We start from the raw sequence: 18,730 nt of genomic DNA on the forward strand, positions 1-18,730 counted from the left end.
GTCATTTATGGTTATACAGAAAAAAGAAATATAAAAAAATTATCTGTGATATTTCTACTTTTGTATGTGTCCACTTACAATCAAATCAAAACATTGTGCTTTTGTAAAATAAAGAAAATAAACAGGGTGTGCGTTCTGCCTCTCCGTCGCGGTGAACTTTTTTTTCTTGAGCACGTCTATAAACTGAAACAAAACTCAGCGAATACTTCTCACACATTTATGAGCCATATACCTTTATACACATTTAAGTGTGTACTTTTAAATGATCGGATTCAAACTGAAAACAAATATTCTCTGTTTAAGTAATTTGTATAAAACCAACAGGATGTCCAGTATCTCAAACGCTTGCTAATTATTTTTTAATTCGACACGCCCACTCGCGCAAAAGAGATTCACATGCAAATCTCCACATGGAACGCGAACGCCCTCGTTACCTCAAACACAAAACACCAAAACACTACACAAGTCTCTGCTTTTCGTCGAGTTTGGAAGACACGTCTGAGCTTACATTGGATTTAACTCAGAAGAAGAAGAACGCGATTTGAAGACAAGAAAGATGTAAGGTAAGAAATTCTTACTTATTAGTTTATGGTATTGTTGCATAAACTTCACATTGCAGTTGAACTGTTGCTAGATATATGGTGAATATTATACTATTTAGACCCGTGTTTACTGTTAACCCTCTGAGGTCTGAGGGGTTTTTGGTGTCCTTGAGATGTTCTGACATGCCCTGACATTTGTGCTTTTTTCAGTTGCTTATAAACATATTAATGGCAAAGGTATAATTACACACTATTTAGCACAAACAGGGCTACCATAATATGTGAGCAACAAGAATGTACATGTCTGCATTTTTGAGAGAATAATGTTTATGCGTGGTTATTGAAAAAACTAAAAACTAAAGTTTCTGAAATAAGGCCATAAAACACATACTAAATATGTGCCAATAAGACTTTTGTCTAATAGATGTCATTGCCTAGTGTTTTTTCTTCAAAATGATGTGAAAATCATCCTGCCCTTATCATTCACATAACACAATACATTGATTTGAATTTTGCAAAGCACTTTCTGTTTGGAAAGGCAATATGCGGAGTGGGCGTCAACGATCATGCATATTTAGTGGTTCACACCTTAGGAGACAATGGGGCCTGCATACTTAATGACCCTTTCATTCAGGTGAGTCACTGAGCCACAAGAATGCAAGAGCAACAGTTGGAAGCATCTCAATTCTTTTTTATTTTTCCACATATTGTGCTTGCAATTTGGCCTATAATATCCAAGGAAAACATGTCTAGTAATTGTGCAGTTAATTCTCATACTGTATTTTCAGTTTTGGAATATTTATCCTCTCCCCAAATTTGTCACTAATAAAACACAATAAAAATTATTTAAAGAAAAGGCTTATATTTACCTTTTAATAGTTTGTTTACATCTACCTTGTAAATATATTTTTTTATTAAAAAGGTTACAATTACAACAACAATTCAAGTGTAATCTTTCTTTGTAAAAACTAAAGTATACATTTTATCATACATATTTCAAAGTTAAGGATTTGATTGATTATTTGATTACTTTATTTTTGACAAAACATACTATATTTAACATGAGCAAATATTGGCAAACAAAGGCTTATTTGAGTTGGCAGATATTTTACAGTAAAAATGTATAATCTATCCAAAACTAATCAACGAAATGTTGTCTTTCATATGTCTGTAACATAGGTCTTTCATTTTTATTATAAGAAATATAAATGTTAATTTGCAGTTTAATACGTTGCTTATACAAATACATTTTATTTCAACATTTCAGTCGATTTTTACTCAGTATAGCAATACAGTTTGCTAAAACCGAAACATTCATTCACAAACAGAAACGCCTGACTGTAACGTTGTTTTTATGAAATATTAGGGCATATAAATGTTAATTTTCAGTTTAATACGTTGCTTATACAAATAGCCTACATTTTATTTCAACATATTTCTGTCGATTTTTACTCAGCTCAGTATAGCAATACAGTTTGCTAAAACATCATCATTCATTCACACAGAGACGCAATTTAAATTTAAACTGTCTTTTTGCGAGCTGTGATAAACAGCGGGCATCTCTGCGGCTGCCGTTCATTCATTCACAGAAACGCGATTAACTTGAGAAGGAAAAAAAACTTACTACATATTCGGATCCTCTCTCCTGCAATACCCGCACTCTGAGGTAGATTTTCCGTTATTATTATTCCTCACAGCGCTGCCAGATGGTGTAAACACGTAGGCTACAATGATATGATTAAACTTGTGTTTCCTCGAGCTGATATGGGGGCGTTCACAGGTTTGCCTCAGTAATTTGCGTTTGAATAGCGCGCGCTCTCCGTGGGCGGAGTCACATTACCTTTGAATGAGCTCTAATGAGCTCGACTGGAATCGCTCTCTTTTAACACAGATTTCACAAGATGAGAATATTTGTTTTTATATAAATTACCTCATTTTAAAGAAGAGAATTCAAGCTTCATGCCTGTGTGACTGTATGCCTGTTTGACTCAGTATTCGCTGAGTTATTGTTCATTTTCGGACGCGTTTCAGAATGGACTTCACTGACAGAGAGAAGGCAGAACTCGCATCACGTTTATTTTTCTTTATTTGGCAAAAAGCACAACAGTTTGTTTTTATTGTGAGTATACACAAAAATAATACACATTTAACAGAATCGATTGATGTATGAAACTTGCTTGTAATATCAAAGTCAACAGAGCAAAATTAATTTCTTTTGAACTGAACTGAAAAAAATCCAGCAAAACGCGCGGGCGCGTTTGTCGACCTCAGAGGGTTAAATACTGTTTGTGGATATCTGCTCAAACATAGATATGTATAACCATAATGTTTCATATTTTGGAGCGCGCTGTGCGTTTGAATGCATCACATTTTGGAGCGCGCTGTGGGTTTGAATGTATCATATTTTGGAGCGCGATGGTGTTTGAATGTATCATATTTTGGAGCGCGATTGCGTTTGAAAGGAAAAATGCACCAAACATTAGGCTTTATGTTTTTACTATTATCTCATTTCATATCATCATAACGAATGGAAACATTTGAAGTAACATATGATAATCAATATATTTTTCTCTAGCGTAGTTGTTCTTGAAATCTTTTGGAAGATTTAATTTATTGTTATTATTATTTTATGCAGCACTGCGTAGCCTATGCCTACAAGGCACAACAAACCTGGTGTTCATTATATATTGTTGGAAACGTGTGTGTGTGTGTATTCTGTAAAATTTTAAAAAGAAATTTTAACCAGAAAAATCTAAAATGTATTCCCAAAATCGTGCAGCCCTATAGTTTCTCTTGATATCAGTATGTTCACAGTTTTTTTTTTTCTTTCAGGGACCAGATGCAACTGAGTCCTGCTGACTTCAACATTCACATGAGTCTCTGTACATGAACATGGTAAAGTGAAAATCAAACACCTTGGAAATGAAAGGTATGTACAATGTTTTTAGGAATGGCACAAAGGTCTCTGTCTTTGGATCATTGTTTTCAATGTGCTCTTTTCTCATTTGTTGCGTATTTTTGGATTATGTAGTGTTGTAAATAAATCCAAACAATCTAAAAGCCATTCTTTTTTAAATCTCATTATTTGTGCAAGGTTGCTCTGAATGACAGGGCCTGATTGCTCCTAATAGGGCAGTTAGGGGAGTGTCTTTGTCTTTCTCAGGTGTTGAAGGCTTACATATTAATGAGATGATCACGCCTCTTCGCATATGGCTTTGTCACACAAAACACGTCTTAGAAATTTTAAATCAATATATTGTCTTATCTGAATGAGCAGTCAGGGTGATTTTCACATAGTTTTGGAGCAAATATTCTAGGCTACGTGATACAATTTTCAAAAGTCTTGTGAAGAAATAATCAGTATGGGTTTCATGACCTTATTTCAGTGAGAATTTTTTTTTGTATTTTCACAAACCACGCATAAATGTCATTATCTCAAAACTACAAACTTTTACATACATGCTGCTGATATATTATTGTAGCAGAGTTTGTGCTGAATACAGTGTAATTAGACTTTAGCCATGAAAATGTCACTAGTAACAGAAAAAAACACAAATGTCAGAGCATGTCAGACCACCTCCAGGGCCCAGAAAACAGCTCAGACCTCAGAGGGTTAAAAGGTAAAACAACGATGTCGGACAATTTTGAACTTAGAGGAGAAGATGAGATGGCGTTTTTCGCCCTGCCCTACCTTTTTGAACCGGAATACACAGAGGAAGAAATTAGGCAGATGGAAGAGACTGCTGCGGCGACACACACCTCTCAAGCATCGGGCAGACGAAGATCTAACGTGGTGGTGCACATGTGGAAAATGCCAACCATTGCCAACAGAGGAAGAATCTCAATGCTGCCACGACTGGACCATTTCAATCCCGCCATTAGAATCAATCATTGAGTCAGCTGGTGAGACCCTGTTTACATCTCGCTGCATTACCCAACAAAATGGATTTCCACCGTTACTGAGCAACAGCGTTTTAGAGGTGTTTTTTAGTTTGCCCAAAATTAACTGGAGACGCCGTCCAAGGCCCCAAGGACCTGGTGGCACCCTAACAGTAGAGTAAGTATCGCGTGTAGTATGATTACATATTATTTTCATATTTTAACGTTATATATTTAAAAGTGATTGACTGCACACATTTCTTTTATTTTACAGTCAATACAGGCTGGTGGCATACAGGATAGTTCTGGAATGGATGCTGAAAGGGGAGAGATTGGGAAGATGCAACAGGAGGGTTTTTCCATCCTGTGTTGTCAGTGCCATCAGACTGTCATACCCTTCTCCATCAGGACAGTATGTAGGCTTCAGAGAAGCAGAAGAGGCTTTTGGTCTTTTGTAGGAATAATAATTTGAATTTCAATGTTACATTTTTGAAAAACATTATAATTTGTTGTGGCTTGGTTAGTATTTGTTACTTACTGTAATTGCTGTAGTTTTTTTTTTTTTTCATAGTCAATGTTATTTGTTGTTGTATATACATCAACACTACATAGTTATTGATGTCTCAACACAAATGTTTATTTTGGAGGAATAAAACAAATTTGAGATCTACAGTCGTTGATGTTTAATTACAACTGATGTAGGGTACCATCAGTAAGGACCATATATTTCACACTAACACCATCAGTATTTTTGTTTTTGTTTCACCAACGGTGTTTTCTGTTTTTACATCAATAAGAAGAAAATTTGAAAAACTATAAAACAACTTGAGTAATAATAATAATAATAATTGTACATTAGACTATAACATTTTTAAAGTAAATTAATGTCCAAATCGTGATAAACGCTTTGCAATTACTTCTTGCTTGTCAGGCTTCGGTGTTAGGGCTATTTTCTGCGGCAATGGGTGATGAGTCAAATGAGAAGAACTGTCCTTGTAAACAACGTTGGTGTCCAGCCGCCGCTGTACAACTTTCTCAACCAGAGTCTCTCTGAATTTTTGAGTGGTTTGTTCAAAAATCGCTTTGGCTACCCATTCTTTGGTATGTTTGGGGAAAACCACGTTGTACCGAGGTACACCTATAATAAAAGAAAATTGATGAAACATAACAATAAATTATACAATTTGTATTGATTACATTACTACAGTATAATAGAATGTTCACATTTGATTCTCAACTTGATTAACTTAGATCTATTGTCATCACCCAACATATTGAAAAATCTTTAGTGTTACGCACAATATGTTGTTATCCACTTACCAGTAGCGGTTGTTGCTTGCTGACAACCTACATTTTCATTGTGGTCAAGGATAGGGTTCTTTGAGCAGTATTTCAGTAGGACAGAATGAAACGCCTCCAGTTGTCCTAAAGATAAAAGAAAAAATTGTATACGGTGTACCTACATGTACATGTGTATGTACATTACTATGTGTACACTGTTAGACCTTAACAGGTTTTTTTACAGTAAAATACTGGCAACACTGTTGCCAGTAATATACTGTTAATTGTACAGTTCTTTACTGTAATCTACAGTTTGTTTCTGTAAAAATGCACTAAATTAAAACTCAAGTTAACTCATTACACTTGCAGAAACTGACTGCCTTAAATTGACCAACTGTCATTTAAATGTATTAACTAAAATGTATAATGCATAAATAATGTGAGCAAAGAATTACTGTGAACTTATTTCATTTGAGACCACTAAAAAACGATTACACATAAAGAGATTTCCACTGAACCAGCAACTACACAGTCACCGCCTGTTAAATAAAGCAACATGCAGCAAATCATCAATGTTTGTAGATCTTCTCCTGGACTGAAGCACAGGCTCTACTCTTCTGCACAACGGTGACCCAAAAAATAAATCTTACAGTAAACTACTGGCAACAGTGTTCCAGTATAAACCTGTTTGCCCCCCCAAAAGATAACAAGTGTGCGTGTGTATAAAGAAATTAAACTTAATATTAAAAAATTACAGAACTTACGTCAGGGTCATCTCCACAAGTTGCAGAGCAATACCATAAATGGTTGCAAATACTTCGTGTCCATGGCTGCAGCTCTCGATTGTCCTTGTATCTTGACATGGAGCACAACTTTTTGGAAAGTCCTGAAAAACAATCATTTTAATTATAAAATAATTAAAAAGGATTGACAATATAGTGCATACCAAGGTTAATTTAGTACTTCACGGTTTATTGTAGCAATTTTTGGATGCATGCAAACAACACATTGTATATTCCTACATAGATATAAATAAGCTTTGGACTGTGTTGCTTTTTGGATAATTCATAATTAATATCTCTCTCTCAGTCTCTTGTGAGACAGTTACCTTTGACTACATGCCAGATATCAAATTCGTGGTGAATGTTGGGATATTCTACACGCATAATCTTTCTAATAGATGGCGATCTGTCTGTGGTCAGCACGTCTATTTTGATTCCTTCTTCTTGTATTGTGTTCACAGCCCTCTTGAATCCTACTGGCTCCATGGCCACAGAACTAGATGCTTCTGTAACCTGAAATGCAATACCATGCTAGATAAACAAGGAGTGTGTGTATTTTCATTGATGTTCAAAACAACCAACATATATATTTTTTGTACTATTAAAACCATTTTATATTGATTATAACATTGCAAAAACTGCCAGTAATGTTACTGTACTTCACTTTAAAATACTGAACACCTACTAAGGTTACTTAAAATTAATAACATACGGGATGTAGAATTATGTCATGTAAACTGACCTGCACCAATTCAAAGTGAACAATCTTGTCTGTTGTATCATCCATTAAACTGTATGTGTTGTATTTCGCCGAAAATCCAGGGCTAAAAGAACCACAAGTACAAAACATTTCAGTGTTGTTAAAATTTTCTAAAATTGTCAAAAAAAAAAAAAAAATTACTTGCCTGTCTGACCTCCCATCTCCGGACAAATGAACTGGATTACAGAGTTCAGTTTGTAAATGTAAGTCATTAATTGCTGCTTTCTGTTGTTCTTTATATTCTTCAGTAAGGTAGGAAGACTGAATGTCAAAGTAAGTGGTATTATGAGGTATTTGAAGGTTGAGGCCCAATCAGCGATGTCTGTATATGTTGCTCCAGTGAATAGTGTGCATGCAGAAACAAGAAGATTATTAGCTGGCATTCCCCTAACATCACTGCATGAACAAGGAAAGGTCCTTGGGAATTTTTTTCACATTCCCAGTGAACACGGAGAACACTTCCCACAGTTGCTTTTGTGGTCTTTGTTATTACTGATCCACATTCTTGACATCTTTTGAACAGCTCCATGACATTGGGCTCGTTGACAATCCATAAATTTTTTCTATTTCCAATGCATTTCACATTCCTCTTCTTCTGTGCTTGTGGTAGACGTTGATGTTGAACTCAGTGGCTGAAAACTAAGATCTTTCTTGTCCGATGGAGGATCTATGGAAAGCAGGCTAACATCAAGCTCCAAACTTTCTTCTAATTGCTCTTCCATCTGTTCTGGTTGATTATACACAGGGGGCTGTGAAATTACATGGATTAAAGTTGGTTTATAATAAAACTGAATATAAATTAGTAATGTAAATAGTAGATTTAATACATTTATTACAGTATATCTGTGCATTTTTAATGATACAACATCATCAAATTATTAAATACTACATTTTTAGAAATTCATTTTTTCCCAATGTCTAACACAAAAGCATAATTGACCATAATTTCACTTTGTAAACTGGTCACAAATTATGGTACTTACAGACTGGTGGGAGTGTATTGCAGGGTGGGCAAAATATATTCCAGATGATGAGGGTGTTTTCCTGTTTCCAACACTTTCAGGACTTGTGAGCATTAAACGAAGTTTAGGCGGAGCATCTGCAAACTGTCTCGTGGTAGTTCCTGGATCAGAGTCCTGTTGCTTTTGTGGCAGCACAGACGGAGGGACTTGGAGGTGATCAGCTAGCGACTACGCCACCCTGGAATCTTGCCAGGGACAATACAATGGAATTTCTGATTAAAGGCAACACAGGTTCGTTCACAGTAAAGTGGCAGGAGACGTGGATACAAAAATATATAAATTTTATTAAAGATAAATACTTTATGTATTAAAAAAAAGCACAAAACACAATCAACAACAATTAATATAGACACAACAATGTCACTATTCAACAAGACACACACACAGAGCGACCTGAGAAGTCAGCGAAAAAGGAGCCGAGGCAGAGCAGGGGATAAAGGGCACATAAGGCCTCCACGGCAAGTCACCTTTCCCGTACACCTGTGCACACACACTCACACACAAGTACACACGCCACTCATGACACAGCACTCGTGAGAAAGACCACCACCAGCAATCCGCCCCTGCTTTATGCACTCAGCTCCTGTAACGACAGAATGAAGTTACACTCAGAATTGTCACATTTGAAACACACTCAGAATTGTCACTTCACGGAGACAACAAATGGAATCGAGGTGTTCGCACTTTTCAATTTAAACCTTACAAATTCTAAATCAAAATACAAAAATAACTAATACAAAAGAAAAAGATATAAACCACAAACACACACACACGCGCACACACACACACACACACACACACACACACGTAATACACAAACACGAATGACAACAATGTCAGTCCAATTGTTAACAGCAAAGCAACAGCGCCTTCGGACAGTAGTTCCACGCAGTCCAACCGCAAGAAAGCTAATCGGCCATGCAGACGCCACCAATCCGTACTTGATGCATCTATAGGGGTTTTCAACCGGTGGTCCGCGGCCCCCTGGTGGTCCGCGGCGGCATTGCATGTGGTCCGTGATATGCATTCCAGCCTACGTACGTAATTTCACTATTAAAATCACTTTTTTTCCATAAGAAAAAAAAGTTTGTCTTAAAAAAAAAGGCAAGTCAGTCAGTAATAAATACATTGGCATCCAGTAAAGTGTCGAACCCATAAAAAGTAGAACCATTGTCCGCTTTACATAAAGCAAATCACAACATGACCTTGTGTGAGTGAGTAGCGTTCACACCAAACGTGAACAGAGCGTCTTGCGCAAGTGATTTTCATGTCAAGTCAATGTAAAGACGCGTTTACGCGCATCTGGAGGTCCTGCAGCGCGAATGATGCGTTTTGCGCGGCACGGTCGCGCGAATGAGGCAAATTGAGCGTCTGGCGCGATCCGCGCGAGTGATTTGAGGGTGAGAGAGAGAGAGACAATTCTGATTACTCGAGAGGATGTATCGCGTTTAGGCTAAAAATAGGTTTGGCGCTTATCGCGATTTGGAAAGAAACTGCATCTTGCAGTACATTTTAAACAAGGAAATATAGCGATTTGGCATGAAATGTTGATGGAGCCGTGAATAGGTTCAGAACACAGCAAAATTACATGACAAACTCTTTTTTTTTTTTTTTTTTTTTTTTTTTAAATGTCATTTCCTCAATTCGACGTCTGATTGTGCTATCTGACAAAGGAATCCACACACTACACACACAGACACACACAATAGTGGGCCGCCGATTACTTGTAAGTCAGAATGGTGGTCCCTGGCACAGAACCAGTTGAAAACCCCTGCTCTATAGAATTACAAGTTAACAATCAGACGAATTCATCATTTAACTACGAACAATTACTAAAATCTGTTACTCTAAACAGAAGATCGCCACGCGACCCAGGCGATAATGACTTAAGTCACCTACCTTATGGGTGCGATCCCTGGGAACCAAACCAGTCAGGCAGATAAACGCATACATGCAGGCTGAGGGCTCGTCCAGTCGATTGGGAGGACAGCGTGTGCCAGCGGAAACTAAACACTTCTGTATTGAAGTGTAAACACTCATACTGGCCGTACTTCTCACTCAGACCTTTGACTGTACACAACAAGAATGTCACTACAATACAAGTGGATACAAAGTGTAAAACAAATCACGACTTCACCTACCAGAGGAGGGACAACCTCAATCAACTGCCAGCCGCAGGAAACTCGCACGCCACTCTGAAAATAGGCTAACGTCAGCTACATTATACCATAGACAACCCAGCTAACATCACACAACATACCTGGATGGCGACCGAATGACGACCCAGGCAGTGTTGTTTTTGGCAGCCCTTTTAGTTTTAGTCTTAGTCTTTTGGACGAAAATGCTTTTTAGTTTTAGTCACATTTTAGTCACTTATAAACTTCATAGTTTTAGTCAAGTTTTAGTCGACGAAAACACAAAAAGGTTTTAGTCAAGTTTTAGTCGACGAAAACGCAAAAAGGTTTTAGTCAAGTTTTAGTCAATTTTAGTAGAAAAAAAAATAGTCAAATTAATTTAGGTTAAAAAGTATTGGAAATGGGCTTAGGTTTGACAGGTTGTAGCAAGTGTTGCAATTCGAGTGTTGTAACTCAATTCAATTTGAGCTACTACAACATTACACACAGATAAAGTGGTAGCAGTGGAATCAAAAAAGTTTTACTCCAAAAAAGCCAGGAATAAAAACATTCTTACTTTGGCAATTGTGGCTTTATTATATAATTAGTTAAATAATAATTTATGTTATAATCTAAGTTATATAATAATTATATATTACTTTGTACCAATTAGCCCACTAAACTAATGCTCGGAGACACTCGGTCTCTCTCGCGTACACTCTGTCTCTCTCGCGCGCAGACACACTCTGTCTCTCTCGCACACTGTCGCTCGCTCGCGCAGTTCATTTCGCTTTTGTCCAGTCCGGCGCCTCATATCGAAGATGTTGTGGCGAGTGACTAGCCGCAGCCGCAGGTGTGTTGTTGTTGTGTGGAATCTGGTGCGCGGCATGGGGGCAGCCGGGTGGTGGGCGTACCCAAAACAAGGATAGGAAGCGGCAGCATTGCTGATACTTTTTTTAGCTCAAAACAGACAGATTTCACGCAAAATAGGCAGAAATGACATGCATCGTGAACGTCAGACTTATAATAATTTTCGTTCCGTCTCGTCTCGTCATGTTTTAGTCACCTTAGAGCCATTTTTAGCTAGTCATCGTCGCGTTATCATCATAAAAAAAAGGTGCGTCAACGAAATCATTTCGTTATTGTCATCGTTGACGAAAACAACATTGGACCCGGGAAGGGGCGGTGACTTGTGACACCATAGCCAGCCTGTTTATATATGCTGCTACAGCCCACTGATAGCACGATTTAAAAAATAATGGCTTTTAAATTGTTTGGATTTATTTACAACACAACATAATCCAAAGATACACAACAAATGACAAAAAAGCACATTATTGAAAACAATGATCCAAAGACAGAAACCTTTGTGCCATTCCTAAAAACATTGTACATACCTTTCATTTCCAAGGTGTTTGATTTTCACTTTACCATGTTCATGTACAGAGACTCATGTGAATGTTGAAGTCAGCTAGGGCTGTCCCCGACTATGGATTTTCATAGTCGAATCAGAATCGTCATGTCTTGCCTATAGTCGACTAATAGTCGAATCATGTGTATGGGGGTGGGGCTGGGGGCGGGGCTTTAACGTTTCAAAGCCGCGATGTACAGAAAATCACACAAAGATATAGAAGAAAATGTATAAAAACATTTTTGATCAATAAAACTAAGAAATAACATAAATAACTCCAGAAAGGCCACACTGCAGATTTGCATTTCACATGCAAATCAAATTAAATCGGCTAAATTACCTGTGCGAGCAGGCCAGCCTACAGCACAACATCGATGCACCGAAATAATAAACAATTAATTTACTAAATTAAATTAGAACAGAATATACCTTTCTAATAAATAAAAATACAAAACGAAATAAATCAGAATCAAGTCACAGGATGAGGAGCAAATGTGTGCAAAATGCCTAAAGTGCAGGGGAACATATATTCAAAACACAAGCCACAAATAGTTAGATTAGATAACCCTGACAGATTAATAAATAAAATTAAAATAAAGAAATTATTAAAATAACGATAGTAGCCAGAATTTTCAACTTTGTCTTTTTAACTGCAGAAACAACAATAAATGCTAAACTGGAGAGGCAGTCTTTTTAGCTAAAAATGTTCACAGCATCCAAAAATAAAATTAGAACCGGCTGAAAAGTTTTGAAATCACTTGTACCTGATCGAGAGAACAAATCCTGAAAGTCTTTCACTCTGTCTGTCCGTTGGAGTCTTTTCAAATTGTGCGCGCGGATAAAATACATTCTAACGTGAAACCCAGTCTATGCGTGAAACATGTTAACGTTGGCCGGCAGAAGTGCGATCATGGTTTTCCTGATGCTAAATCCAGCCTTGGAGAATATCCTTTCTGATGGTGTACATCCACACTTTAGATTTTCTTATCCCAGACATTGTTAAAGATTTAAATCCTTGCCGCGAAGACGCTCCTCTGTCGGTCACGGATTGAAAGTGAAACTTAAATCTGTCACGGGGTGTTTGGATTTATTCACGCACGTTAAAAAATATTTATTAAAAGCTTCTTTCTTTGCACATTTGTATATAGGCCTACAGCATTATCATAATAGGCTGAATATTAACGTATTGACATAAAAGCTAGTTCTATCTGAAATCAGACATTGAGCGCCCCTCATATAGCCAAAGTGGCATGATCCTCGTTTCATAACACCTCTGCGAAGATTCGACCGTGAGATCGGTAGTCGAATCAGGCTCCTCCTATCGAAGCATCGAATCTTCGACTATTCGGGGTCACCCCTAAAGTCAGCAGGACTCAATTGCATCTGGGCCCTGTTAAAAAAAAAAAAAAATTCTGCCTAAAATTTCTTTTTAAAATTCACAGAATACACACAAATGTTTCCAACAATATATAATTAACAGGTTTGTTGTGCCTTGTAGGCATAGGTTATGCGCAGTGCTGCATAAAATAATAATAACAATAAATTAAATCTTCCAAAATATTTCAGTAACAACTACGCTACAGAAAAATATATTGATTACAATATAAAAACATGAAGCCTATTGTTTGGTGCGTTTTGATTTTCAAAATATGATACATTCAAACGCAGAGCATGCTCCAAAATATGATACATTATGGTTACCATATTATACATATCTATGTTTGAGCAGATATCCACAAACACAGTAACGGTTCAACTGCAATGTGAAGTTTATGCAACAATAACATAAACTAATAATTAAGAATTTCTTACCTTACATCTTTCTTGTCTTCAAATCGCGTTCTTCTTCTTCTGAGGTAAATCCAATGTAAGCTCAGACGTGTCTTCCAAACTCGACGAAAAGCAGAGACTGATGAAGTTTGGTGCTTTGTTTTTGAGGTAATGATCGCGTTCGTGTGAGGCGTGGGCGATTTGCATGTCAATCTCTTTTGCGCGCGTGGGCGTGGTCAAAATAAAAATAATGAGCAAGCGCTTGAGAAACTGGACATCTTGTTGGTTTTATACAAATTACTTAAGCAGAGAATATTTGTTTTCAGTTTGAATCCGATCATTTAAAAGTACACACTTAAATGTTTATAAAGGTATATGGCTCATAAATGTGTGACAAGTATTCGCTGAGTTTTGTTTCAGTTTATAGACGTGCTCAAGAAAAAAAAGTTCACCGCGACGGAGAGGCAGAACGCACACCCTGTTTATTTTCTTTATTTTACAAAAGCACAATGTTTTGATTTGATTGTAAGTGGACACATACAAAAGTAGACATCTCACAGATTCTTTTTTCATATTTCTTTTTTATGTATGACCAAAAATGACGGAGTAATTTAAGTTTATTGTGCTACTATTTGAAGAAAATCCAGCAAAACGCGGGGGCGCGTTTGCCGACCCCAGAGGGTTAATGAGCCAATGTGTTATGTGGGATGTGGTGGGCTGCTGTGGGCCAGAAAGTCCAGGGCCACTTTTTGGTCCCAGTCCGTCCCTGTGTAGGCATAGGCCCTGTCCCAAATGGCACACTTCATGTGCACTTTCGGTCTTGTGGACTTACAATGGCTGCCGCGTGCGCGTGTCTGTTAAGTCCGTGAGACCGCAGTGTGTCCCATTTGTCATTTTTAGATCTCAGAAGGGTGCTCGCGAGCGCCCCCAAGTGGTCGATTTGCGCCCTTGATGCGCACTTTTGCAGAGCCCGCGCTGATGTGGGCTCCGCAGCAGATTTCTTCACGACAGTCAAAGCGGCATTACGTCACGAAAGTGCGGACTCAGAGGAAGACCGCGAGTGCTTAGGGCGCCATTTGGGACAGGGCCATATTAGGCAGATGAAAAGCAACTTCCTCCAGCTGAACTCTAGTAAAACTGAGGCACTACTTGTTGGCACCCCTCATCAGATCCATTCCTCTCCCATATCTTAGTTCATCTTTGACGGCCTAGGTCATCACTTTCTCCTCCTCAGTCGTAAACCTAGGGGTTCGGTTTGACCCGCAGCTGACCTTCAATGACCACATTAAACACATTTGCAAAACCTCCTTCCACCATCTTCGAAACATCTCCAAACTCCGTCCCCTTCTAACTCTTCCAGATGCAGAGAAACTTGTTCATGCCTTTATTTCCACCAGGCGGGACTACTGCAACGGACTCTTCATTGGGATTTCTGGCAGAAATATCCAGAAGCTACAATACATCCAGAATAGTGCTGCCAGAGTCCTTATGAGAGTCCGAAAATATGATCACATAACTCCCATTCTACACTCATTACACTGGCTCCCTGTTTCATTCCGGATTGACTACAAAATCCTCCTGCTCACACAAAAATGTATCACCGGACATGCACCACCATATCTACAAGAACTCATCACTTTGAAATCCTCCCCCCGCACCCCCAGATCATCAGGCCACTTGCTTCTTCAGGTCCCCACCACCAGGCTTCATACCATGGGGGACCGAGCTTTCTGTTCAGCTGCACCGCGGCTTTGGAACCACCTCCCGAGTGAGCTGAGAGCAGGACAGACCCTGGACACTTTCAAAGTAGAGCTGAAGAAACGCTGCTGCGTTGGTAGAGTCCATGCAGGAGGAGCAGCGTTTGGCACTGCGTCGCTTTTCAGCGCGACCTGTGTGGAGAAGCCCATTTCCACCTCTATTGCGTTAGAGAAGCAATCCCACGTAAAATGCAGGTTGCACACTTGAGCTCTAGGCGGGAACTCACGGTCTTCCAGGCCAAGTGCATGCAATCACTGGCGGCTAATTTCCAAGTCTGCTGGAAAGCTATGCAGTCCAGCAGTGCTGTTGCAACCAGCAACACTACACCTACGTATCCTCCTGACCACTGTCCTAAATACAGATAAATCTAAGCTAGCTCGTACCAAGGGCGTGGTTAGCTGGAACCTGCTTACGTCACGTAGAACCGCTTACGTCACGCAGTACCGCAAACATCCAATAGGAAAATTCAACTGCAGTAGCCACCGTTCAACCTGAAGAGGGCAGCACTCAGACGTTTTTACACCATATATTGTAGAATTAAAACACTTTATACCCAAATGTCAAAAAAGTTACTCGAATCAATGAACAGCACTAATAAAGCCCCATTCTTACAGATCATTAACCCCCTGAGGTCGGCTGTATCGCCGGCGATACCAGCTCGCTTTTTTTTTATCAGTGTAAAACAAACTCATAAATACTCTGTTGACTTTGATTTTCCATAGGAGTTTCATACATCAATCGATTCTGTTAAATGTGTATTATTTTTGTGTAGAAAAATAAACACGAAGCGAGTTCTGCCTTCTCTCTGCCAGTGTAGTCCATTCTGAAACGCGTCCGAAAATGAACAATAACTCAGCGAATACTCAGTCAAACAGGCATACAGACACACAGGCATGAAGCTTGAATTCTCTTCTTTTAAATGAAGTAATTTATATAAAAAACTAATATTCTCATCTTGTGAAATCTGTATTAAAAGAGAGCGATTCCAGTCGAGCTCATCTCAGCTCATTACGTTTTAATCGGCCCCGCCCACGGAGAGCGCGCGCTATTCAAACGCAAATGACTGAGACGATCCCATACAAACTGTGAACGCCCACATATCAGCTCGAGAAAACACATCAAGTTTATTCAGATCATTACTTGTCTACACTGTCTCGCAGCGCTGTGAGGAATAATAATAATGGAAAACGTACCTCAGAAGTGCTGGTATTTCGAGGAGCAACGGATGGAATACTGTAGTAAGTTTTTTTTCATTCTCAAGTAAATCGCGTTTCTGTGTGAATGAATGAACGGCAGAGATGCGCTGTTTACCACAACTCGCAAAAAGACGGTTTAAATTTGAATTGCGTTTCTGTGTGTGAATGAATGATCTGCTTTTAGCAAACTATTTTGCTATACTGAGTAAAAATCGACTGAAATATGTTGAAATAAAATGTATTTGTATAAGCAACGTATTAAACTGCAAATTAACATTTATATTCCTTATAATAAAAACGAAAGACCTATGTTACAGACAAATGAAAGACAACATTTCGTTGATTAGTTTTGGATAGATTACACATTTTTACTGTAAAATATCTGCCACCTAAAATAAGCTTTTGTTTGCCAATTTTTGCTAATATGTTAAATATAGTATGTTTTCTGTCAATGTAGGCTATATTCGAAGTAATGAATCCTTAACTTTGAAATATGTATGATAAAATGTATAGGCCTACTTTAGTTTTTACAAAGAAAGATTACCCTTCAATTGTTGTTGTAATTGTAACCTTTTTAATAAAAAATATATATTTACAAGGTAGATGTAAACAAATTTTAAAAGGTAAATATAAGCCTTTTCTTTAAATAATTTTTATTGTGTTTTATTATTGACAAATTTGGGGAGAGGATACATATTCCAAAGCTGAAAATACAGTATGAGAATTAACTGCACAATTACTAGACATGTTTTCCTTGGATATTATACAATTTGCAAGCACAATTTGTGAAAAAAAAAAAAAAAAAAAAAAAATGGACATGCTTCCAACTGTGAAACAATTTGGTAGAATATATATATATATATATATATATATATATATATATATATATATATATATATATATATATATATAGGTGACACACCTGAATGAATGGCTCATTAAGTATGCGGGCCCCATTGTCTCCTCAGGTGTGAACCACTAAATATGCATGATGGTGTTGAATGGTTGACGCCAGTGGCGGTTCTAGAGGGGGGCCAGGGGGGGCCAGTGCCCCTGTGACAACAAGCTTGGACCCCCTTGTGGCCCCCCTATATGTGGAGTGTGAAATAATTTTTACAAAACTATTTTTTGCTATCGTTGTTTTTCACATGATCCGTTATTAGACAGTGGCAACACGGAACACAAATGTAACCCTAGAGGGACTGCTTAAATCGGATCTGCAGGTTTTTTTCTATTCAGAAGTTGGTGGACGTTTTGCGCGAATTTTATAGTTAAAGCAAAGAAGGAAATATAGAGGTGAGTAAAGTTGTTAATATGTTGTATTTGTATTAAATGCATTACAGAAGTGTAACGTTCGATCAGCTAATCTTAACCTGGCCGTTTGTTAGTTTGTGGCAGTTTGAAAAAGGATCAAATTATGATCAACAAACTCATGGTGCTGAGTATTTTTACTTAAACAGGGATGCAAACAGCGCGCTTTTCTGCGCCTCTTTTTCACGTCAGTTTGGGTGACTTGGGTCTGAGAGGGTCTGATTATAATTTCACAAAGTCATCTGAAGCCATTCCATAGCTTAATGTGAGGGACAGAAGTCTATTTACATCATTAAATTAAAGTTTATGGAAACTCGTTTTCCCTCATCTGTCAATCATTCTCCATTCAGTATTCAAACAGCGCGCGCGCCTCGTCCGGTTAAAGCAGGATGCACGGTAAAACTCTCTCCAATATGATATATTCACATTATAATGCTTGATCTGTAGACAAAAGGCTGTGGATTTGCATAAAATGACTTTATTTTGTGTATTTGTATTTTATGTTTGTTGCTGTTTTAAAACGACTCGCTACCGTGTGCCTGTTCACACCACAAGGACTATGAATCGGCATCAAACGCACAATAACTGGAATTTAAAACTTCACTATGTGAAGAAACAAATGATCAATAAACTGTTGGACAGATATAGGCTACACTAGGATTTGTGCGCTCGACATTTCTGTGCTTTGTGCCGTGAACTTTTAAATGCGCACTTGTGCAGCGCTGAACACTGTGACTCCATGTTGCTTTGAGCACATCATTCTGCACCCGCGATGCGCATACGCGCTTTGTGCGCTCTGTTTTGAAGCGTTTCATATTATCATGGTTTTTCCTATAATTTTTATACCTAGCCTGCACAATACATTTAAAATAAGCATAATTTAATTGTATATTATATTGTATGC

At 38.0% G+C, this 18,730-nt stretch overlaps 1 protein-coding gene and 1 long non-coding RNA gene across 6 annotated transcripts in view; one reads left to right on the forward strand and one right to left on the reverse strand.

Moving 5' to 3' along the window:
• LOC309495394 (polymeric immunoglobulin receptor-like) overlaps window positions 1–18,730 on the forward strand; it is a 66,605-nt gene that overhangs the window by 28,081 nt on the left and 19,794 nt on the right. The window lies entirely within an intron of this gene.
• LOC309495483 lies at window positions 5,090–11,442 on the reverse strand. Of its 5 annotated transcripts, none has more exons than XR_014204673.1 (8): window positions 10,166–11,441; window positions 8,734–9,216; window positions 8,228–8,451; window positions 7,390–7,993; window positions 7,227–7,308; window positions 6,467–6,588; window positions 5,742–5,846; window positions 5,090–5,559 (listed from the first exon to the last, which is right to left on the reverse strand). It is a non-coding gene; the product is annotated as an uncharacterized lncRNA (long non-coding RNA). The 5 variants fall into 5 exon arrangements; XR_014204674.1 differs by having other exon boundaries at window positions 8,660–9,216; XR_014204676.1 differs by having other exon boundaries at window positions 8,228–9,216; window positions 10,166–10,336; window positions 10,408–10,519.

The sequence above is a fragment of the Leuciscus leuciscus genome, assembly GCF_965113295.1.
Source record: "Leuciscus leuciscus genome assembly, chromosome: 3".
NCBI classification, from domain to species: domain Eukaryota; kingdom Metazoa; phylum Chordata; class Actinopteri; order Cypriniformes; family Leuciscidae; genus Leuciscus; species Leuciscus leuciscus.